Below are 25,737 nucleotides of genomic sequence, written 5' to 3'. Positions count from 1 at the left end.
TTTATGTACATATTATTTGTGTGAAAAGTATTATAAACCTATTATAGTATAGTATATATAGCTGATTGTGTTAGTTGGGTACCTAGGATAACTTTGTTGGACTTACGAACAAATCAGACTTATGAACGTGCTCTTGGAGTGGAACTCATTTGTGTGTCGTGGACTTACTGTATCTCTGTCTCTATCATCTCCATCTCTTTCCCCATACAGAGTCCTCATCTGTAACCAGTGCCTACATAGCACTGATTCTCCTGGTTGCAATTGTTGTTCAGTTGCTAAGTCATGTCCAACTCTTTGTGACTCCATGGCCTGTGGTGTGCCAGGCTCCTCTGTCCTTCAGTATCTCTCAGAATTTGCTCAAATTCACATCCATTGGGTTGGTGATGCAAGATGGGCAGAGAGCATCACTGAGTTTTGCCTTCTTTTGCCTTCAGCCTTTCCCAGAAGCAGGGTCTTTTCCCTGATGGTTTCAATAATAAACACTGAAAAGACACAAGGAAGACCCAGTCCTTGCAAATGCCTGCTGCAGAGGACGCATCTTGTGTTCAACTTTGCATCCTCTTACCCAGCAGTTTGGCTTGACTGTTGCTGTGGTAACCAGCTGCCCGCAGGTATAACTTGGCAGCATCTCTTTTCAGCTGTACCCGGCATCTCTTGCCATCTTCCCTGATGCTTCCCTCACTTGGGATGCCTGCAGGAGCCAGGCAGCCATCCTGACACATGCACCTGGAATATCCTGGAAGCATGAGGGAACAAACACCCCTGGGGCAACCAACCCTTAACCACTGGGGGATACGAGCTGGTGCTTACATGCAACCCTTTTCCATCCTAGGAAAATCTATTTTGAGGTGTCACCTACCTGGCTGTGTTCTGGGGGTTAGAGCTCTAGTTTCTTGCAGTTCGATGGTTAACCTGCTTAACCACACAGCCATGGATTAGCTTTGCTCCCCCTAAGTTCACCGTCTCCATGTTTTACTCCTGTTCTTTGGGATTACTTTTCAAAATTAAACCCCTGGACCTAAGCCCTTGCCTCTGGCTCTGCCTTTTAGGAGAGTAGAGGCTAAATCACCTGGATAAGTTCATTAAGAGCCTAGATTTTCCACATGAGAAGGTGAGAGCTCAACTCTATCAGAGATGTAAGTACTAAGATTTAAGTTTGAGGACATTTGTATCGACGAGCTTAGGCCCCAAGGCCCCAAGGCCTTTTGGGTTGCAGAAATCTTTATAATTTACAGCATGAAGTGAAGTGTTAGTTGCTCAGTCGTGTCCAACTCTTTGTGACCCCATGGACTATAGCCCACCAGGCTCCTCAGTCCATGGAATTCTCCCGGCAAGAATACTGGAGTGGGTTGCCATTCCCTTCTCAGGGGATCTTCCCGACCCAGGCATCAAACCCAGGTCTCCTGAATTACAGGCAGATTCTCTACCGTCTGAGCCCCCAGGAAAACCCAGTTTACACCATATCCTTCCCCAAAGGGGATATAAGATGTCTTTATAGACAGAGGACAGTTAAAAATCATCTAAATTCCAGAAGCTTACAACTAGTGCCACATATAAAGGCTGACATTTGCTAGGCTGAGTGCAGTGGGTGGGACAGCTCTCCAGTGATTGGAACTAGGTAACCAGGGAACCCTTGAGAAGAAAAGCCTTAAACAGACAATAGTGGGGTGTCTCCGAATATGCTAAAAATTAAGAATGTATTTTTCCCTAACTCTCTCCTGTCCTGTTCTTGGGATGACAGACATAATTTCAACTCCATACTCAATCTGCCATATGCTCAGTTGTGTCTGACTCTTTTTGGCTCCGTGGACTATAGCCCACCAAACTCCTCTTTCCATGGAATTCTGCAGGCAAGAATACTGGAGTGGATGGCCATTTCGTTCTCCAGGGAATCTTCCCGACCCAGAGATCAAACCCACATCTCCTTTGTCTCCTGCATTGCAGGTGGATTCTTTACCTGCCAAGCCAGCAGTGAAGCCCTGACTCTAATTCCCATGATTAGAAGGTCAATCTGAAATCCAGCCAGAGCTGACTTTTTCACTCATTTCTTGCTTGCAGATAATTGGAGGAGAGATCGTATCACTTACTTGGATGGGCAATGAGTAAGGGGTTATGACCTTCTCGATTGTGGTCCCCATAAAGAAGCTGGTTGTAATTGCCAGCATCAGAAATGGGACATCTGAATGATATTTCTCCAGCAGAAAGCCAGCTTCTGATTTTTTTTTTTTCCTGGCTGTGCTTTTGGAGGTCAGATGCCAGATGTACAATGAATATTCAAGAGAGCTAGGACCTGGGCAGTTCCTGGAGCCTCTGACTGTCAGCCTGGCTGTGGCTGATTCATGCCTTGCTCTTGAAACAGTCTGTACTTGGGGCCAAAAGTAACACCTCTCCTCTTTCAGTGCCAGGTGGGTGGAATTTACCTTGGGTAAAAAAATATACAGAGGAAAAGTCAATCTACAAGAACCGGAGGGGAGGAAATAGGTCAAATACTGACCTGTTTGAATAAACCCTCCATTTACAAGCCCCTGAATGGATGTAAACTTGAGCCGACTGTTTAGAAAAGGGCAAAGTGACCAGAAATGAGAACTTGGAGAGGCGAAGACAGCTCTAGGGAACAAACAGAGCCTTGGTGTTTTGAAAACCCATGTCAGTGAAAATGAGATCAGAGCATAAGGAATAGAAGTGGCATTCAAAGCAAGGGCAGAATGAAACAGTTCTGAGAAAGACCTACATCTGCAGATCAGAAGTACCTAGCAGGCCCCAGGTGAAAAGAATAAAAACAGATCAACACCTAGAAAATAGCCTGGCAAAATTCCTGAACTCCAAGGACAAAGAAATGATCGCCGACGCAGACTCCAGAGAGCAAGCAAATGATAACAAGAGTCAAGGTCAGGCTTCCTTTCTGCAGCATTAAATAGGAGACAACATGGACAAATGAAGCCAGAGTTCTAAGGGAAAAAGGAGTCATGGTACACGGTGATGCTCTGTGTGAAGTCCCAAGGGAGCATCCTCAGATACGCAATAGCTCAGGGACACTGCCACCCACCTCTCTGTGCTCAGAAAGCTCACCCAGCCACCCAGAGCACGTGTTGTGATAAAGGATCCACAGATCACTGAGTTGGGGACAGAGAAAATGACAGCCAGGGACTTCCCTGCTGGTCCAGTGGTTGAGAATCTGATTTCCAATGCAGGGATGCAGGTTCGATCCCTGGTTGGGGAACTAAGATCCTGCATGCCATGAGGCAACTAATCCTGCATGCCACAGCTGCTGAGCCCATGTGCCCCAACTAGAGAGAAGCCCCCACCCAGCAAGAAAGATCCTGAGTGGCACTAAGGGTCTGATGTACCGCTTAGTACCACTAACTGAGATCTGGTGCAGCCAAAAGTAAATAAAAGTAAAAAAAAAATAAAACGACAGCCTTGAAGTCTTTCAAACACAAGAACAGAGTTTGAATCACCATTATAAATATTTTTTTGAAAGCTGAATGCAAATGTCACCATTCATTCTGGAAAGAAATGATGTTAAAAATAAGCTGGGTCAAAAGTTTCAGATTGAGCCCATGAAAATTATAAAGTAGGAAAAAAAAAGCCATGAAGTAGGGACATAGTGCTAATTTCCCCAGGGGAAAAGGGGGTTCCCCCTGGCTCCAGCTGATGATGATATATCCACTACTTCCATTTGGGTTCTCCTTGGTTATTGGCCAAGGGTCTTTCTCTTTGCTCCCATCTCTGCACATAGCGATTCTAAGAGCCTTCCCTTCTGCTGGGGGACATTGCTGGGCCTCCCTCCAAGAGTCTTGGGCTGTTGCCGGGGGGCTGTTGTCTTGGGCTGTGGGGTGGTTGAGCTTGAGTCACGTGTGTAGTGAGGGCCACTCATCAGTGACAGTCTTGACCCTCTATTCTGTATCTTGGACTTCTGCTAAGGAAGGTCTCACCTTCCATTGCTTTCTGCCATCTTCCTTCTATTCTCAGATACTTCTTACCCTACCCTACTCCAGGTCCAGTTTTCTCTAGTCTCTGGAAGGGGAGAAACTGAATTTATAATCCATCTTCTTCCTTTGGCCCTTCGAATCTATGTTCTCCTTTTATGACTGGCTTCAGAGGATGCCCTTCGAGGTAAAAGCAAGAGAAGGGAGGGGAGGATATTTATAGAGAAGAAACAGATTCACAGTTTGGAATAGAACCCAGTCACGCTTGGTTTCTATAACCTGTGTAATACAACACACCCACAGCACAGTGATGCTGGGTGGTTCTTTTATGCTGCTGCCTGTAGCTGTGGTCTGTCTGCCTGTGTAGCCGCACAGCTCTCCATGGCTGGAGAGCACCATCCTGTAGTTACCTGCTCACTCAGCTGCTGATAGGCATTTGGGCTGTGTCCAGTGTTAGGCTATTACAGCAAGGTTGCTGTGAGCGTCACTGTTGCTGCCTCGTGGTACCCATGTGCCTGCATTTCTGCCGAGTGTCTCCTAAATCAACAGCGAGGTGCCCATGCTGCTTTATCAGCCTCACTTTCTCCATGAGCTATTGATTTGAGGATGTGTATTTTAGCCCTGGTACCTATATACTGATGTATCAATGCTTGAGTGACATTGTTACAGGACATAAAAAGACATTTTAACTTACACCACCAGTAAATGTTGAAATAATAGTCTGAGAGCCACTGAACTCCCAGGAGAAGCTATCATGGATACACAGGGTGGCTGGGAGGTACCTAGCCCTGAAAGCTGGGGGTGCTGCTGTGTTCCGGCTGGCATCCTTCCTCTCTAAGCAACAGCCTGCACACACACACCCATCCTGGCTCATCAGCTTTGAACTTAGGCAATTCTTGATGAAAAATTTTTTCAATTTTGTGGCTGGTATTATTTATAAGATGGTACATAAAGTGAGGCTTTATTAATATTATAAAACATTATTTCAAGACTGAATAATTCAAAAGCACATAAAAAGCAGATTCACCATACCACTGAATGGCTCCTTCTTCAGCCACAAAAATAGCCAGCAAAAGCTTTAAAATTACTGTTTGGAAAAGACTCAATTAAATTTGGATCTAAGGGCCGTTCTGGTCCCCTGTCTCTTTTGGAGAACTTGGGGGAAAAGAGAAATGGAGGAGATTTTATTCTCTTAAATATATATTGAACATATAAATATAAATAATAAAAATAGACATCATATATTTATATGTAAATAAATATAAATACAATATTCAAAGGAATATACCCAAATGCTATCAGAAGTGGGAAAAGAGAAATGGAGATGATTTTATTCTCTTAAATATATATTGAGTTTATAAATATAAGTAATAAATAAAATATACATCATCTGCTTATATGTAAATAAATATAGTACAGTGTTGGAAGGACTATACCAAAAGTCTATCTGCAGTGGGTTTTTTTTCGGGAAAGGTGGTATTATGGATAACTTTCTATTGTACTCCTGAATTTTTGTATTAAATGCACTGACTTTTCCAACTAAGGAAGACTTTAAAAATATTATTTGAAACAATGAAGTCGTAAGAAGCCATATAAAAAATAAGAGGATATAATTCAGCTAGGAATACAAGGCTCTGAATTTTGCTCTACGCTTTTTGCCAGCTGAGGCCAGGTGGAAATCTTAAGTAATGTGTCAGTCTTATCATCTGATAGAAAGAAGCAAATCAGGCTTCTAGGAAGCACCGACTTTTATCCCGGCCATTTGCTATAAACTATAACAGGAATTTTTCAGGCCAATAGATCATTTTCTCAGGGATGCTGAATAGCTAATTGACGATGTCTTTGAGAGCAATATTTCTTCTTCTCTCAGACACTGACTCTCAGACCCAAAGGCCATGACATTAAATTCCTGTTGAGGGAAAGTGTTTTGATGGATGTCAGTTGTTAAGTAGTAAGGTTTGCTTTCTTTCTGAGTCCTGTCTTGAGTGAAAGATGGAACTGGGGAATGTGTGGGGCTGATTGGCATGTGGCTAAGTATAGTAGGTTGTAAGATTTTGTCAAAATATCTGCTGGCCCCTCTTTAATAGGTCCACCTCATGGGATTACATCCCATGGTAATCCCCACTCCCAAATGAGAGACCATGTCCCACACCACTGACAGCAGGCCTGGCCACGTCACCTGTTAAGGACGGTGCAATATGAATAAAAGTGGTGTGTCTGTCTCCAGCAGAGCCTTTAATGAACACTGCAAGTTTCCATCCCAGTTCTACTTCTGCAATAAAATCACTGTGTCAAGAGAGGGTCCACATTATCCCCCCTGGAGCCTGGGATGAATAAAGTGAGGGTCAGGGGAGCAGCTAACCCACAAAGGACAAGGAGGACAAGCAAGAAGGAAACCTGTGTTGTTGAAAGCCCCTGGGCCCCTGAGGGGCGTCTCGTTACTACAGCCACCTAGCAAAAGCTGGTGAACACCTGAGACTTCTTTTCTCGAGTGTTGAGCAGCTCACTGGCCTCCTCTGGGGTTTCTTACTCCTGTGGAGGGTGAAGAAGCGGGGCAGACACCACCTCCCTGTGAACCTGGGCGGACGTCCATGCTGTCCACATCAGCAATGGAAGGTACACTTTCTATAACTTCTCCAGAAAACTGGGATCTCAGCTTAGACATCACTTCCTCTGGGTAGCTTTGTCCATCCCACGGCCAAGTATGGATTAAATGTCCATCCACTCTCCTGTGTCTCCTCTGTTACTATGCATTTGTCACCGTGTACTGTAACTGCCTGCTTACTTGTCTCTCTCCTTTTCCTATGCATTCTGTGAAGGCAATGATCATATTCTCATGGGATGACTTGTGCTTCCTCAAAGATTCATGTGTTGAAATTCTAACCCCCAGTACCTCTGAATGTAATCATATTTGGCAGTAGAGTATTTTAAAAAGTAATTAACTTAACATGAGGTCATTAGGGTGGTCTCTACTCCAATATAACTGGAGTCCTTATTAGAAGAGAAGATTTGGACACAGAAGCATACAGAAGGAAGATGATATGAAAGCCCAGGGAGAAGATGACTGTCAACAAGCCAAGGAGAGAGGCCTGGAGCATAGCCTTCCCTCACTGGTCTGAGAAGGGACCAACCCTGCTGATGCCCTGATTTGGGACTTCCAGCCTCTAGTTCCGCGAGTTAATGAATTTCTGTTGTTTAAGTCACTCAGTTTACGGTACTTCATTTTGGCAGCCCTAGGAGACTAATACACATACCTTATTCACTTGCCAGTGCTGAGCACAAAGTCAGGAGGAGAATCAGCCTCTGATCAATACTTTTGTGAGTAAATGAAAGAATGAGTCAGTGACCTAAAAGAGTCGTCAGCTCAGTTTATATGAGCACAATTGAATTTAATGGAGTCCTAATAAAAGGTCGCTGGCATTCAGAGAAATTAAAAACGTCATTCCTGGGGGTCCTCATAGACCTGAAACTACAGAATAAAACACTATTTACTGTTCCTGTCTTCTAGTGGTCTATAGTCAGATGTGGAAGGGGATGTCCAATAGAGCTGCAATGAAAGATGCGATTCAAGCTCGCGAGAGGCATATAAACAAAATGAGGTTGGAGGGGAAATATGAAATGGCTGAAGAAAGACTCAAGCCTTGAAAGGCTGGCTGTGTTTCAGTAAAAAGAAGTAGTGGAAAAAGAGAAATCCAAGGCACAGGATAAAAGCATGTTCCAGAAACAGAACACAGCCTCTTTGTTTGGATCACGTTGGGAGCCCTGGAGGAGAAACTCATAAAAGGACAATGGGAGGCCCTTGAATGCTAGTCTGGAAGCACTTCTGAATCAGTCTTTCTGCATTTATCCCTTACAAACACTGGGAGCATATCTATTAGCTCTTCCTCCATTCCGCCACCACCTCCTTTGGTTTAATTATTCATTGCAAAAACCATCTTCTTCTTGTCTCCATTTTTTGCTATAATTTTCAATAGGAAATTTATGCATGGTCAATTAGCCCTCCAAGAACACGCACAGCTCTGATGGATGGGCTAAGTCTTTGTTACCACACCGCTCCGTATGTGTGTATATGATTGTGTCAGTGTAGAGACTGGCAATTAGTTCAAAAAAAAAAAAACACTAGGATCACCTCCTTCAAACAGAGTCATCCAGAAATTCTCTTATGCACATTCAGAGCTGGTAAACCACTTGACAATCACAGGCTTTCTCGGGCAGGGTGCTCAAACAAACCTCTCTCCTCAGCCAAGGTGGCCCCAGGGGTCATCTTTTTCACACGCTGGTGATCCCACACAGGTCTGTGTCAACTGATAGAAAACCTCAAGTACAGTCCTTGGACTTGGAAGCATCAACCCCTCTCTTTGCCTGCCCTTGACTTTGTTCCAGGGTTGTTGTCAGCTGTCTGCCCCTCAACAGGATAAGAACATCAGAACCTAAAATGAACAGAGATTGGGAAGGAGGTGGGATATAGAGATGATTAGAGCTGGTCAGGTCTTAAAGGGGAAGGGAATTTAAAATTTTTATGTACATATTAATATTTACTTTAAATTTTATCTTACTTAATCAAGATTGCCAGGAGAAATATTAATAACCTCAGATATGCAGATGACACCACCCTTATGGCAGAAAGTGAAGAGGAACTAAAGAACCTCTTGATGAAAGTGAAAGAGGAGAGTGAAAAAGCTGACTTAAAACTCAACTTTCAAAAAACTAAGATCATGACATCTGGTCCCATCACTTCATGGCAAATAGATGGGGAAACAATGGAAATTGTGAGACTATTTTCTTGGGCTCCAAAATCACTGCAGGTGGTGACTACAGAAATTAAAAGATGCTTGCTCCTTGGAAGAAAAGCTATGACCAACCTAGACAGCATAGTAAAGAACAGAAACATTACTTTGCCCACAAAGGTCCATTTAGTCAAAGCTATGGTTTTTCCAGTAGTCATGTATGAATGGGAGAGTTGGACCATAAAGAAAACTGAGTGCCAAAGAATTGATGCTTTTGAAGTGTGGTGTTGGAGAAGACTCTTGAACTGCAAGGAGATCAAACCAGTCAATCCTAAAGGAAATCAGCCCTGAATATTCATTGGAAAGACTGATGCTGAAACTGAAGCTCCCTCCAATACTTTGGCCACCTGAGGCAGAGAGCCGACTCATTAGAAAAGACCCTGATGCTGAGAAAGATTGAAGGCAGGAGGAGAAGGGGAATGACAGAGGGTGAGATGGTTGAATGGCATCACTGACTCAGTGGACATGAGTTTAAGCAAGCTCCAGGAGTTGGTGATGGACAGGGAAGCTTGGCATGCTGCAGTCCATGGGATCACAAAGAGTTGGACAGGACTGAGCAACTGAACTGAACTGAACTTATCTTACTTAAAATTTTTATCTATTAATTTATATCCCACACTGATGCTGAAATGATGTGGGGCAACCAGGATTTGGTGGTGCAGTCAGTTCACTGGAGCGCCAGGGGTCAAGATTTTGCCTTTTGATGCAGGAGATGTGCTCCTGGTCGAGGAGCTAAGATCCTACATGCCCCGTGCCCAAAAACCAATATAAAACAGAAGCAATATTATAACAAATTCCATAAAAACTTTAAAAAAGATTGTTTTGTGCAAATGATGTTTCTGTTACCTAGGCTCTCCATGTGGCCCAGGTTTTGTTCATTAATAACCAGAGCGCATGTGTATGAAGGAAGTGGCCACTGAGGAAGCCATAGGTTTGTGAATGTCCCCACCAGGACCCTCTGTTAGCTTTTGGGCTAGACATGCTCTCCTTGTATCTCAGAGGTAACATCCTGGAACCTGTGAAATCAGCATCTTTGCCCAGGGCTGTGTTGATAGCAAGATGCTTGGCATTTCCCCTTAAGTGTTTGCTTTGAGCCTTTCCCCATCAGAGCTGAACCTAGAGAAATATAAAGCAGAAAATGTCTTAGACCCTGGCCCTTGGGATATTCATCCAGATTGTTGTACCAGATCATCAAAACCCGAGTTCAAATGAAAGCTGCCAGTACTAGAGTTTGTTTGTTTTCTTTTTTTTATTGGAGTATAATTGGAGAAGGCAACGGCACCCCACTCCAGTACTCTTGCCTGGAAAATGCCATGAACGGAGGAGCCTGGAAGGCTGCGGTCCATGGGGTCGCTGAGGGTCAGACACGACAGAGCGACTTCACTTTCGCTTTTCACTTTCATACATTGGCGAAGAAAATGGCAACCCACTCCAGCGTTCTTGCTTTGAGAATCCCAGGGTCGGGGGAGCCTGGTGGGCTGCTGTCTATGGGGTCGCACAGAGTCAGACACGACTGAAGTGACTTAGTAGTAGTAGTATAATTGCGTCACAATGTTGTGTTATTTTCTATTGCTCAACAAAGTGAATCAGCTATCTATGTACATGTATCCCCTCCCTCTTTTGCCTCCTCCCACACCAAACCCACCCTACCCCTCTAGGTTGTCCTGATCTTCCTGTGCTATATAGCAGCTTCCCACTAGGTAGCTATTTTACACATGGTACTGTATATATAGGGGGCTTCCCAGATGGCTCAGTGGTAAAGAATCTGCCTGCCAGTGCAGGAGCTGTGAGAGATGCAGTTTCGATCCCTGGGTTGGGAAGATGCCTGGAGGAGGAAAAGGCAACCCACTCCAGTATTCTTGCCTGGGGACTCCCATGAACAGAGGAGCCTGATGGGCTACAGTCCATGGGGTCACAGAGTTGGACATGACTTAGTGACTAAACAACAACAACTGTATCCGAAATAATCAGAATAACGTTACATTTGTGTCACTCTCCACTGCTTTCCATGTTATCATACAGTTTTTCCATTGGATTCTTATGCAAACCTGGTGATGGCAACAGGGCAGGGGCAATTATATTTGATTGGAAGCGTCGAAAGGGTAAGTGCAAATCAACTTGTAATTTGCACGGCTCAGACCAGACCCCAGGCCCCTAATCCCAAGGCCAGTGGTTCTTAAACTTGAGTCTTGAGTCAAAATCCTCCTGGGCTAGAAGCCTGGCTAAAATAGGCATTGCTGGGCCCCCACCCCAGGGCAGGTTTGCAGGGGGTCTTGAGAATTTGTATTTATAAGAAATTCCCAGATGAGGTTGGTTCTGGCCACTGTCTTAAATATGCCTGCAAGGGGATGCCAATAGATCCTCCATGAATATGTAGGGTTCTCTTCCTCAATATGGGTTTCCCTTGTGGCTCAGCTGGCAATGCAGGAGACCTGGGTTTGATTCCTGGGTTTGATTCCTGGGTTGGGAAGATCCTCTGGAGAGGGAAAGATGACCCACTCCAGACTGAGGAGCCTGGTATGCTACAGACCACTGGGTCACAAAGAGTCGGACACGACTGAGTGACTTCACTAGTATTCTGGCCTGGAGAATTCCATGGACTGTATAGCCCATGGGGTCGCAAAGAGTCGGACATGACTGAGTGACTTTCACTTTTCACTTCCTCAATATGATCCAAGCAAACAGAGGGGAAAGGAGTCTCCTTTCACCAAAGCAGAATGTCACATATTTGCAAAGACTAGTCAGCAACAAGAGATCATTTCATTTTTGGCTGGGACTTGTCACCTAACTGCAAGCAAAACCTCCCTAACCGGCGTCTCACGGTCTCCTTCGTTCTGCTTCCCCCACTAGGGCTTTCTTCACCTCAGTTTGTTTTGTCTCCTAACATCTAATGACATTTTCCTGCTATTACATCTGACACCTTGGAGGGAAAGGGACTGAATATCACTCATAATTCATAGATTGCTCTCAATGACTATTGCGCTCCTTAATGTTATCTCCATATGCGGAATCCCCACCGGGGCAATATCGCCTTTTTGGCATCGTCAGTTAATTTGTTCATTTCCATGTACCTTATTGAAAGCACTCCGAGTCTTAATTAGTCCTCTTTAGCTGCTTTTCCCTGCAGCCCCGTGTCACAAAACCAAAGGCACCGAAGCACGGTAAGGAACAGGCCTAATTAACAGGCCCATGATTGAAACGGAAGAGATGGAATCTGAAGGAGACAGAGATGATTCATATATAAAGTGGGGGCAGAGGGGGGCGGGGAGCTGATGCAGAGGCAGGGAGGTGGGCTTAATCCAGAAGAGCAGTTAGGGTTCATTGTCAAGGATATTTGTTGTTTAAGGCTTCCGGCCATCCTCTGTCCTTCCAGAAACTTCCATCTCACACTCCCTACCCCCAGTTCTAAACGGCTCTGGTGGTGGTTTAGTTGCTAAGTCATGTCCGACTCTTGCAACCCCATGGGACTGTAGCCCTCCAGGCCCTTTTGTCCATGGGATTTTTCAGGCAAGAATACTGGAGTGGGTTGCCATTGCCTTCCCTGGGGGATCTTCCCGACCCAGGGATCAAACCCTTTCTCTTGCATTACAGGTGGGTTCTTTACCCACTGAGCTACCAGGGAAGCACTAAATGGCTCTGGAGGGGTTGTCAGTTGCAGAGCAGTGATTCCATCCTCTGCTGAGGTGTGGGTGTTACGGAGTCCAAGCTCATTCCGCTCACTGCCCGATAGGCCAATCAATCCAAGAGAAGAGGTGTTAAGGCAAGGAAGAGACTTTAATCGGGGAGCTGGAAGACTGAGAAGATGGCAGGCTGGCGCCTCAAAATAATAATCTGGTGGGGGGCCTGGATGCCAGGTTCTTTTATGGATCAGAGATGGGGGGAGGTGAGGAAACAAAGTAAAAGGATCTTTCAGTTCTTGCAAATATCTCCTAGAAAGGCAAGCCTCAGGCAGGGGGAGGTGTAAGTGTCGCTTCCTTTCAGCCCTGCACAAGTGGGCAGGGTCAGGCTATCTCCCTATGAGCCAAACAAAGCCAAGGGTCAGGCAGAGGGGGCCCTGCCAGGCTCCTTGAAGCCGACCATTATGTATGCCTATCCAGTGGCTCAGCTGGTAAAGAGCCCGCCTGCCCATAGAGGAGACATAAGAGACACGAGTTCCATCCCTGGGTCAGAAAGATCCACTGGAGAAGGGAATGGCTACCCCCTGCAGTATTCTTGCCTGAAGAATTCCATGAACGGAGGAGCCTGGCGGGCTACAGTCCATGGGGTTGCAAAGATTCGGACATGACTGAGTGCCTGGGCACATACACGACACGTGATAACAAAAGCGGCAAAATGAGAGTTAAAGGCACAGAAGCCACCCAGTGTGGATCCAAATTAACCCTTACAGTCCATGGGTACCAGGCCTGGCTGTTTGGAGGGCTCCATCCTTCTGCCCATGGTCTAGTTGGCTCAGCCAGGGCTCCTTTGAAGGTTTTTTCTGTTGAATATAGTTGAAGGGTGGAGAAGGAAATGGCAACCCACTCCAGTGTTCTTGCCTGGAGAATCCCATGGACAGAGGAGCCTGGCGGGCTACAGTCCATGGGGTCGCAAAGATTCGGACATGACTGAGTGACTGACACACACGCATAGTTGAAAGGGTGGCTTTTGGCCTTTGGGATCATGGGGTTGGAAGGGTGTGACTCTGGCAGCCAGGAGTCATCTTCCCCACAGCGTGGAAGAAGCCCATGGAGCTAAAGAATGAGACCAAACACTACAAAGAAGCCGAGCCAGGACATAGAGGGGTTGTAGCCACGCGTTCTGGGAAACAAACTCACTCAGAAGGACAATGCAGACAGTGGAGTGCAGCTTATTACACCAGTGGGCCCAAGGCAGAGTCTCCTCTTAGCCAAGAACCCCGATCAGTTTTTGTCAAACCTTATATACCCTCAGAGGATGCTCAAACCCACCTCCCCACATTCCTTGAAACTAGTCTGGACAAGGTAAAAGAGAGATACGATCAAAGTTAACCCACGATTCATGTGTCATAAGCCTGGATAGTTAAACAGTGGACATTTATCAATAGGCCTGTGGTCATACTCTGATAAGCATAATGGGATTTACGACTTTGTTCTGTTACAGAGATAATTAGCTTATTTTTTTAGGTGACTGAGAGTCTAGGTACAAGTCCTGAGGCTCCTTCATCCAGGGAGGGTCTGGTTTTCCATTGGTATGTCGTTTCCACAGATACTTGGCATAGAGCTCAAAGTCCACAGTCTGGCCCAAGATGGAGTCCTGCTTTCAAGATGGAGCCTGTTCTGTCTGTTTCCTCCTTCAGAGGGAGGTCAGAAGTCACCAAAGACAGAGTCTGAGCTGGCCTGTCAGTGACGATGCCACTTTCACCCTCATCAGTACATCAGATGCGAACTTCCTTGTGCTGGGATCATGTGCAAATTAGACTTCAGCAAACTCCTGTGATCAGCCTTGCCTGCCTCCCATCAGGCAGGTCATGGGAACCTGACATTGAGTTTAAGTTAGTCCCAGCCAGGGCAGGGAAGTGGATATAAAGACACTTTTTAAAAATCTCCCATCCCTTTTGGGCCCACTCCAAGGGACTAAGGGTGCTTTCACTGCCTTTGAACCTATGGGTTGGCCAAAAGGTTCATTCAGGTTTTCCCATAACCTCTTATGAAACATTCTAATGAACTTTTTGTTGTTGTTTAGTTGCTAAATTGTGTCTGGCTCTTTTGTGACCCCAGGGACTGTAGCCCCCCAGGATCCTCTGTCCCTTGGGATTAACTTGGCAAGAATACTGAAGTGGGTTGCCATGCCCTTCTCCAGGGGATTTTCCCGACCCAGGGATCAAACTTCCGTCTCCTGCATTGGCAGGCAGATTCTTTATCACCGAGCTGCCTGGGGAGCCCTGAACGAAATTTTGGCCAACCCAATACAAGACCAGTTTCCCTGAATTACCTGGGACCTATTCCCTATACAAGAATGAGAGCCATAGATTGTGACATCTCTTTGGATGCTGTGGAGGGCAGGACTGGCTACCTACTTGGGGACATCCTGGCACAGTCGCTCTGAACCCTGCTCTGAACCAACCTCAGTCCCTTTCCCTTGACTCATTTCACATGGAGCACCTGTTACGTGCTTGACACATCTGGGAATAGAATCCTGCCTCACAGACCTCAGGGTCCAGCAGGTGTGGGAGCCTCTGGACCGGAGCCTGTGAAAATGACTCCTCTGTCTTCTCTCCATTGCTCAGTGCAGGTACTCGACGTCCAAACCACAGGCTCTTGGTGGCCCTAAAGGGAAAGGCTCAGAGTGTCCCATCCCCAGTATTCCTCAGCATAAATTCTAATTTAGCTTTTGTCTCCCAAAGAGGAGATTCACACCAGAGTTGGGTGTGGACTAGGGAATTCATAGAACTGTTTTTTTTTTTTTTAATTGTTTGTGCCAGGTCTTAGTTGTAGCATGCAAGATCTTTGAGTTGCGGCATGTGGGATCTAGTTCCCTGACCAGGGATCAAACCTGTGTCTCCTGCACTGGGAACATGGAGCCTTAGCCCCTGGGCCACCAGGGAAGCCCCAGAGCATATCTTCTTAGAGAACATCACAGGTGTCCTGAACACAAGGCCCCTAGAAGTATGGGTGGTGCAGGCAGCTCAAACAGACCGAGATGGGGTAGGAGAGAGAATGAGAGAGACTGCAAGGAGAGCATGACTACCCACTCCAGTATTCTTGCTTGGAGAATCCCCACGGACAGAGGAGCCTGGCGGGCTACAGTCCATAGGGTTGTAAAGAATCAGACACGCATGTCCACATCTCAGGGGCATTTTAGAAGCCAAGGGGACCAGTGGTTGGACTCCTGCTTGCTTCCTGGAGTTCCTGCTTGGGAGCTGAGGAGGAGATGCCTGCCAGGGTTCTGGGGGAGCCATCACTGAGTTTTCAGCCTCACCCTAATGCTCTCTCCAGACCTCCTCAACATCATTTAGGACAGAGGATGAGGGAGGGCAGCCCAGGGCCTCTTCTTCAGAAGTGGATTATGGAACAGCTGTGGCAATTGGAACATATTCCTTGGGTCTCATCAACCGCTCCCATTCCAGGTGATATCTCAAAGTGTGTGTTTCATACTTTGGGAGTAATAACTGCTCTTCTCCCACCAGATCATATTTCCCTGTGCTTCTTGGCCCTTCCCCTCTCCATTCCCCCACAGTAGCTGGAGATGCTGGCCCTGTGCTTTGTGCAGAAGGGAGATCTGAGTAGGAGGGACAGAAGGGCTCCGCTTTTAGGGGATTTGTTTAGGGAAATGGAAAGAGTATGAAGACAGCCAATCTGGGACCAGAGAAAAGAGGTGCAGCTTGGGAAGGGGGCTCCAGCAGCCCGTATCTGGGTCCAGAGGGGCTCCAAGAAGGGACAGCGGACTGGTTTGCGGGCTTATGTCTGTGGTCATGGCCGTGAGAATTTCTCCAGGCCAGGGTCTGCAGTAGGACACCGGCCACCTCCTAAGTGTGTGGCAGGAGACCCGCCAGACTGACCACCAGCCAGAGCCAGATCTCCTAGGAAGGACTGATGCTGAGGCACCCCTGGAGAGTCTGGTTAAATGCTCAAGTTGGGTCAAGCTGGCTTTCTGCAGAAGGGGACACAAGATGACCCTCTGAAAACCAGAATCTGTAGAAATAGCCGAGATGGATGAGAAACATCCTTGAGGCCAGTCAGTCCTCAGTGGGGATCAACCCGGTGTGCACCCAGGTGGCAGGAGGAGAATGGGTGCCAGGGAGCATCACGAGCCCTTCATTTCGAAGAGTCCTCTCACCCTCAGCAGTCCCTGCTTCCTTGACTATGACAGTCCCCTTTTAACTCATGCATTTTTCAGTAATCACTGTAATAATAACACCATTTAGGCTCCCCAGATTTGTAACAATCCCTGATTACTAGTGGAATTGCTGCTTTGTTCACTTGCGTCGTAGAGAACCGCCAAAAATGTCATACTTTTGGAGTCCTCGGCTTCGTAAATGACAGCTACCGCAGAATATTTGTAAATACGTTAATTTCCTCCTCGGAAAAATGTGGGTTTTGGGTTTCACTTGATTGGAGACCCGACTTCTTTGATGGAGTAGTAGGTAGTGGTGTATAGCGTACGAGATGTTGAGGAATTTCCATCTGCCTGCTCACTGCTTGCGAAGGCTGAGGCCGGCAGGGCTGGGACCAGGTCTCTGTGTTGAATACCTGGCTCATGGCAGGTGCACAGTTGCTTGAACCATAGGACTCAGCCCCTGACACGTGACTTCCAGTCCAGAGTAGGGTCTTTGACAGATCCCAGAGAATAAATGGCAGCTGCTTCTGAAGGACTGCCTACACTGGCTGGGAAGTCCAAGATCCAGGTGCTGGAAGATGTGATGTCTGTTGAGGACCTGTTTCCTGATTCATAGATGGCTGTCTTCTGGCTGTGTCCTCACGTGGTGGAAGGGGCGAGGGAGCCCTCTGAGTCCTTTTTCACTGAGGGGATTTTTTAGTATTTATTCATTTGCTGGCTGTCTTCGTTGCTGTGCACGGGCTTTCTCTAGTTGCAGTGAATGGAGGCAGTTGCAATGTGGGGGCTTCTCACTGCAGTGGTTTCTCTTGTTGTGGACCATCGGCTGTATGTGTGTGGGCTTCGGTAGCTGTGACTCACTGGTGGAGTTGCCCTGCGGCATATGGGATCTTCCCAGACCAGGGATTGAAACTGTGTCCCCTGTGTTGGCAGGGGGACTTAACCAGATTCTTAACCACTGGACCACCAGCAGAGTCCCCGATGATTCCTTTTTAAAAAGGCACTAGTTCATGTGGGTGCCACCTCCCAATACCATCACCTTGGGGATTAGCCTTCAATCGATGCATTTTGGAAGGACACAGACCTTTCAGCCCACAGCAGATTCCGCTGCCTCCCTTTCCAGTTCCTCTTTCCCAAAGTCACTCTTGGGCATCAGGATGTGGTTGAGCCTGTCCCTGTCTGGTCCACCCTAGGATTCCCTTTCTCCCACATCCTGGGCCTCTCTTCTGAGTTTGGGGTCATAGGAGTGATGCAGGTGACTTGGAGGTTTTTCAGCCTGGAGGGGAGGTATCATTGCAGCGATGGAGGAGAGGAAAGGCATAGATGGGGCAGAGGGGAAACCTCATGAGCTGCTGGAAAGTTGTTCTATGAAAATACATCCTTGCTCTTAAGAAAACAGTTTATTTGGAAGGCATTCACCTGGAGGTGCTTGAGAGCCTCCTGATCCACTTGGAGAGATCTATCATTGCCATGGCCGAAAGAAGTGTGATTTTTTAAAATATATGGATTTATTTATTCATTTTTGACTGTGCCGGGTCTTTTCCTAGTTGTGGTGAGCGGGGGCTGCCCTCTAGTTGCAGTGCACAGGCTTTGCATTGCGGTCGCTTCTCTTGTTGCAGAGCATGGGCTCTAGGGTGCGGTGGCTCAGTAGTTGCAGCTCCCGGGATGTGGGACACAGACTCACTAGCTGTGGCACATGCGTGTGGGCCCTTCCCAGATCAGTGATCGAAACTGTGTCTCCTGAATCAGCAGGCAGATTCTTTACCACTGAGCCGCCAGGGAAGCCCCAAAGATGTGCTCTTAACCAGTGTGTCCTGGAGCTGGCTTTGATTGGGCAGGATAGCTGACTGTACACATCTCTGCATTCAGATATGTCAGACTGAGAGTATTAACACCACAGACATCTGCAAACACCACTGATTAGCCCCCCACCCAGAGCCAGCTGTCAAACCTTTACCAGCACACCATGCTTCTAACTGACCTCCACGTAACCCACCTTATGGTGCTAACCAGTGGTCTTCCTTTCCTCTATAAAACTCACTGACCAATGCCCTCATCCCTCCGAGACTCCCAGCTGTTCCAATCAGGGAAACTGCATGCTTCCCAAGAGTCAATTATCCTTGTCCCAAACCTGTTCATGCAAAAATTATTTGTTATAGCAATTACAGAATTAGATAAATATTGCAGTACTGATGGAATATGAGTAGGAAGGTAATAGAGTCATCATTTCCATGGAAATTAAGTCAAATGCTTGGGAAAGACTTAATAAAGGCAAATTGCTTATAAACTGCTGTCAAATTGAGTGCAGGCAAAGCAACTATGAAATTTGGGGGAAGATTATATAAATGGGGAAGAACTCTGGGTTCCGGTTGCTTGGTGTCTTTAGTTCTTGTTCTGCTTTAAGTAAATAAAGCAGGAGATTTGGAAATCGGGTGGAACTCCCCAAGGAGAGAGGATGAACCCAAAGAATGAACGCATATTTATACATTTTTTAAGTTAAAATGGGATTATTGCAGGTGTGCTTGTATCATTTTTTTGTGATTCCATGCTTCAAACAACTTTTTGGTGTTGCTGGGCTATTGGTCCTAATGTTGCTGGCTAAGAGGATTCAGCTGTGACTTGTGCTGTCTGATCAATTCAGATGTGCTGTGGCTTTATTTTAGGCAAAGATTTAGCCTTTTAATCTTCGCTCTGCTAGCTTGAGGGTTTCTCCTTGTCAATTACATGGATCAACCTAGGACTGCCTTGTTCATCTTCCACCCACGGCTTCCCTACTTGCAGCCAGTTCAGTTGTCTCTTACACCTTCTTGTTCTGTCCTCCCCAGGCAGCTTCCACTGTACATCCCTTCTGCTCTCCTCCAAGTAGGTTGGCACCTTCTCATCCTTCCAAACCCAGCTCCAGCATCACTTTCTCCAGCTTGTTCTGATCTACCGGCTAAAAGCAATCTCACTATCCTCGACATTCTCAGATAACTTTATCCATGATTTGCCAATGATTTGGGACTTCCCTGGTGGCTCAGATGGTAGAAGTGTCTGTCTACAATGTGGGAGACCCGGGTTTGATCCCTGGGTCGGGAAGATCCTCTGGAGAAGGAAGGCTACACATTCCAGTACTCTTGCCTGGAAAATCCCATGGATGGAGGAGCCTGGTAGGCTATAGTCCATGGCATCGCTCAGAGTCGGACACGACTGAGTGACTTAACTTTCACTTTTCACTGCCAATGATTTGGATGACTTCTTATGGAAAATTAGCTATTTACATCCTAAGACTGGGAACGTGAGTGGTACGTTAGATATCCTGGAATCCACCACCTTAATTTTGTAGTTGAGGAGTAGCACCAGAACCCCAACATGACTAGCTCAATGTGGTTAATACTACAGTTAATACTACTTCCCTGTGGCTTAGATGGTAAAGAATCTGCTCTCAGTGAAGGAGACCTGGATCTGATCCCTGGGTTGGGAAGATGCCCTGGAGAAGGGAATGGCTACCCACTCCAGTATTCTTGCCTAGAGGATCCCATGGACAGAAGAGCCTGGCAGGCTACAGTCCAAGGAGTCTCAAAGAGTTGGACACAACCTAGTGACGAACATTTTCCACTTTTCACTGAATATGTGAATGCTCCCTCCCACCTAAAGTGCAGTCTCATATTAAATATGTTCAGATTGAAAAGAACTATGTATTCATTAGAGAGAATTTGGAAAATAAAAATGATATGAAGAAGAAAGTAAAACCCACCATTGGTTGTGTTATTCAGAGATGAGGATTTTTTTAACCTTGAGGGTCATTTCCTTCAGATGGGGTTGAAAGGAAAAGAAATCAAACAAGCCAGTATTATGCTTGAAAAAAAAAGCTTGAAGGAAGATGTGTTTTTTGGGTGAGCAAAAGAAGTGAAGCATTCCAAATGGTGTCTCTCATGTCTCTCCAACTACCCATCAACTCATGAAACAAGAATCTGGTGGGGCAGACCCCCTGCTTGGCACAAGGGGCTCAGAGATGAATTACATATTCTGGGTTCCTGCTCTTGATCATTTCAGAATCCAGTAGAGATACCAGACACATAAGCAGATAATCACAGTGCAGGCTGACAATGGAGAGATGAGCGATTTGAAGGCAGGATGTAATTACACGCAACATTACGTGACATGGATTTTATGGCCTGTAATCGTGGGCTGTGTTTGTTTGTAATTTCTGTTATCAAACCGAAAGCCACATAACAATGACTGGGGAAACTTTCTTTAAAGGTGATCGTTCATAAAGAGGAAATAATTGGAATTTCACAAACCAGTAATTACAGAAGCATGAAAGGTTACTAAGGTGTATTTTATCACTGTAATCAAAAAAAATTACAGGGGGACTTTAAAAATGTTCCATTAATTAACTCCATTAAAGGTTACTGTCTGAGATGAAAGATAGATCAACTAAAACTCACACTTAATGAGAAGTTGAAGGGATTTGAAATTGGCAAGTCAGGCAACTCTGGCATCAAGTGCTTCTTGTCTCTGTTGGTGTTTATATGTTGTTTGACTTCATGCTGATAGTTACTTTGGTCGTTATTGTCATCGTCATATGCTATGGCCTCTTGTTATTAAGAAGGATATTTTGCATTATTGAATTATTCTAAAATTGTTATTGTTTAGTCACTCAGTCATGTCAAACTCTGTGACCCCATGAACAGCAGCACGCCAGGCTTCCCTGTCCTTTACTCTCTTCCGGAGTTCGCTCAAATTCATGTCCATTGAGTCGGTGATCTCATCCAGCCATCTCATCCTCTGTCGTCCCCTTCTCTTCCTGCCCTCAATCTTTCCCAGCATTGGGGTCTTTTCCAATGAGTTGGTTCTTTGCATCTGGTGGCCAAAGTATTGGAGCTTCAGCTTCAGCATCAGTCCTTCTGGTGTATATCCAGGGTTGATCTCCTTTAGGATGGACTGGTTGGATCTCCTTGCAGTCCAAGGGACTCTCAGGAGTCTTCTCCAGCACCACAGTTCAGAAGCGTCAGTTCTTTGGCATTCAGCCTTCTTTGGCTGTTGTTCCATTAGTTTTGTTTTTATTTTAACCCGTCGGGTCAGTTTATTCCTGGATTTGATGCCTTTTGCCAAGTGGAATGGTTGAGGCGATGTCAGAGGGAGGCTGTCAGCCTGATGGGAGTGGATGGAGGCATGAACTGTGAAAAGAAGCAGCCGAAGGAGCCTGGTCTTCCAGGAAAGCAGTTTCAGATGCTCCTGACTTCGGAGGATGATGAGTAAGTAATTAGTCTCTATCCCCCAGGCACCATGAATATATTTCTCTTCCAGCAGAGGCGACTTGGAGTAGCTCTTGCTCTGTGTGTGAAGATCAGTTTTTGTTTTTTTTTTTTTGAGAATAGCAGCTGCTGTCCCTGGGGGAAATGCAGTTGTGAACTGTGTTCTCATGCCTTGACTGTGCACATGTACTTCCTGATTCTGGTGCCTCAGTGTTCTCTTCTGTAAAATGGCAGGATTGGATAAGATCACCCGGTGGTGCTAAGTGGTTAAGAATCCACCTGCTAATACAGGAGGCACAAGAGACGCTGGTCCAATCCCTGGGGAACAAAGGGAATTAGCTGTATACATTCATATATCCCCTCCTTCCTGAGCTTCCCTCCCACCCCGACCTCTGACCCCTCTAAGTCATCACAGAGCACTGAGCTGAGCTCCCTGTGCCGTACAACAGAAGCTATTTGCAGGGCAGGAATAGGGATGCAGCCATGAGAACGGACGTGTGGACACAGTAGAGGAAGGGGAGAGTGGGAAGAACTGAGAGAGTAGCATTTACATACATACACTGCCCTGTGTGAACAGCTAGCTAGTGGGAGGGAGTTTAAACCCTATCCTGCGATAAGTGGGAAACCACTGAAGGCTTTAAACTAGAGGAGAGACATGACTGGAGTTATATAATGGGAGGAATTCTGATAGTCACTTTGAGTAAGGGTCAGCAAACATTTTCTGTAAAGAACCCAACTGTAAGTATTTCCAGCTGTCTTGAATAATCTTGGGTCTGAATGATCCTTTGCTCAAGGAAAACCATCAACGTGTAGCTTTAGGTTAGGAATCTAGACAGCGTTCTCTCCTGGGATGGGTTTGCTTGAGACAGCGTGGTTTCCTGGACCTAAACTCTGCTTGATTTGGAAACAGTTGTCTGTGTCACAGGCAGAGGGGCTCTGACACAGATTTTCTCCTTTAGAAATTTGTTTCCATTGTAAGGAAGGTTGGAGCTGCATTTATGCTTAGATAATCTTCCTTATTCAAAAGAAGCTGTGGAAGATTTTAGGAGCATGTCTGCAGTGGAGAGGGACGGGAGAAGCTTGATCCATGGTTATCCATGGCTTTGCAGAGACAGTATGCAGAAACCAAGGCCAGCTTTCACAAGGAACTGTGTGAGACTCTGGGTTAGCCGTGTTGCTTCAGGACCCAGATGACTAACAGAGGCTTGTGGTCACTGGGGCCGGTTCTTCTAGATCATGGTCTTTGGGAGAACAGGAGCTGGCATCTGGGACCCTCTCCAGGAGGGCTTCCTTGTAGAGGTGGTGGAGGGGAGGGTTGATGGAGACATCACGCATAAGAACCAGAACTGACTCCCTCCAGGCATCAGAGGTCACACCTCGAGTCTCTCAGAAACACTCAAGGTACATGCAAGGAGCCCTGAAGACCTGCATGGACAGGAAGGGATCCCACATCATTATTTGGGCATTAATAGAAATGTGACCTCAATTTTGCTCAGTGGTAAAGAACCACCCTGCCAGTGCAGGAGACTCGAGTTCCATCCCTGGGTTGGGAAGATCTCCTGGAGAAGGAAATGGCAATGAACACCAGTATTCTGGCCGAGAAAATCCCAGGGACAGAGGAGCCTGGTGGGCTACAGTGCATGGGGTCTTGAAAGAGTCAGACTCCATAACAGCAACAACCTCAATTTGCAATCACAGATTTTTGAGACCGAAACATGTCGATGGACTTAGAAGAAATGACCCCAGGACAGGACATAGTGCATATCACAGATTTGAATACAGGAAGATAAGCAGTATTTATAACTTGGGGTGCTCCCTGTGTTGTCTGCCTGCCCTTCCACCCCCCTCCCCACCCGCCTCCTGCCCCCACCCCCAAAGGCTCATCTCTATGACTCTTGCAAAACAATTGGTGATGCAAATCAGGAAAATACCTGCACTCTACATGTCAAAGAGAATCTGATCCTTCCAAGGGAAAGAAGGAAAGAGACGTGCATCCTTTTCTGCTGGTAGAGAGACAGTTCCAGGGGCCTTTTCTTCCTCCCTCCAGCAGGATCAACAGGTTTTCTGCTGCCTCACTGCACCTGAGATGTTGGCTTCGAGGCCTTCATAACATGATCACATAATTACCAGCAGAGAAGGGTTGGTGCTTTATGGTCGTCGGCTTCAGGGGCCTCCTTTCAATTACTGAGCAGAGCTGGGTCATAATGGAAAATGGGCACCGTGCCATTCGTGAGAGAGATCTTTAAAGATGAGGCTTTCTGGGCTGCTGTCCTGATTGATTTTTTGGGTATTGCTGTCACACATTCCTTCCAGGCCCTCACGTTCCTCTTGATTTACCTCCTCGGAGAGTAAATGAACTTCAAAGGACACCTGGTTCTGATTGACTCATGGATCAGTGCAGGTCTTTGGCTTGGGTTCTTCCTCTATCCAGACCAAGGGCTTCCGGGGTGAGAAGGGCTGCGGGACTCTGCGGATCCTGGTGAGGGTGCTTGGGCAGTGCCCTCTTCCACCCTGAGACTGGCAGAGTTCCCTCCTCAGCTGGATTTGCAGGGTCCTTTCCTTCCTCTCAGCTTCCTGTGTGCAGCTCCTGATGATGCCAGATCAGCGGAAGGAAGAAGTGTTCTGGGGTGCAGGAGATCTGATCTTCAACTCTGGGTGCTCTAGGGTGGCAGACCATGTAAGATCTTCCAAACCTGCTTAGAAGGCCCTTCGGAGGGGCATGTGGATTCAGTGTCTGAAGAAAAAGGACTGCAGGCTCCATGTCTGTCCACTGGGCTGGCTCCCTTCCTGCCTCATGTGCCACCTGGGGTATGCCTGCTCTGTTCTTAACCCACGTGTTGTTGTTCAGTTGCTCAGTCATGTCCGACTTTTTGAGACCCCATGGACTGCAGCACGTCAGGCTTCCCTGCCCTTCACTATCTCCCAGAGCTTGCTCAAACTCATGTCCTTTGAATAGGTGATACCATCCAACCATCTCATCCTCTGTCGTCCCCTTTTCCTCCTGGGTGGATATTCCAATCAGGTGTTCATTTCTGCGTGCAACCTGGAGCTGAGTGCTCTGGTTGTGAAAGACGTAGCCTGCTGCTGTTGCTTTGGTCCTGAACTCATTCTCTCTCTCTCTCTCAAGCCATGGCAACAACCTCCTAACTTCTGTCTGTTTCAGTCTTGTCCCCTCCAGGCCACACTTGTCCCTGCCCAGTGCAGAGCTGCTGAGCTCCCTGACTCCAGATGCTCGTTCATCTCATATGCTGTGGAGTTTGGGGGGGCACCGCTGAGATAGGATGTGATATGAAAGGCGCTTTCTGGACCCATGCCGTGCAGTGGGTACGGACTGTCAGACTAATTTTTCTAAGCTATCAATCTTCCCTTGTTACTCCTCCATTAAGTCCTGAAGGGCTCCCCAGTGTCTGCAAGACTGGACCCAAGATCCTTAGCTTGTGTGACACGTAGCCTCCCAGACCTGGCTCTTGCTGCCTCTCCATCATCTCCCACTTGCCCAGAGCCCTCAAGCTGTATCCTTCAGCCATCTCAGATCCTTCTTAACTACTAGATACCGATGGCCTGGGTTGTCCTCTTTGCCCTGTGCATCTGCAACCACCCCTCCATTCCCTCAAGACCTAGCATCACCCCCTCCTCCTTCCCTGACTGTCCCATAAGCCTTCTCTCTTAGCCCTGTGCCTCTAAAACCTGTATCCAAAGCTGTACAACCTTCACATGAGTACAACCTGGTCTTTAGAGGGGGAGCAGACTATCTTATTCATCACTGTATCTTCCCAGGACTTCCTAGAGGTGGTGGAGGGGAGGGCTGATGCAGACATCAGGTACAAGAGCTGGAACTGACTCCCTCCAGGCATCAAGGGTCACACCCCAGTCTCTCAAAAACACTCAAGGTGCATGCTCAAGGAGGCCTTGAGACCTACATGGGCAGGAAGGGCTCCGCCTCATTATTTGGGCGTTAATGGAAGTGTGATCTCAATTTGGGCTTCCTTG

The sequence above is a fragment of the Oryx dammah genome, unplaced genomic scaffold (assembly GCF_014754425.2).
Source record: "Oryx dammah isolate SB20612 unplaced genomic scaffold, SCBI_Odam_1.1 HiC_scaffold_2, whole genome shotgun sequence".
NCBI classification, from domain to species: domain Eukaryota; kingdom Metazoa; phylum Chordata; class Mammalia; order Artiodactyla; family Bovidae; genus Oryx; species Oryx dammah.
Note: the sequence above shows the minus strand (reverse complement) of the source record.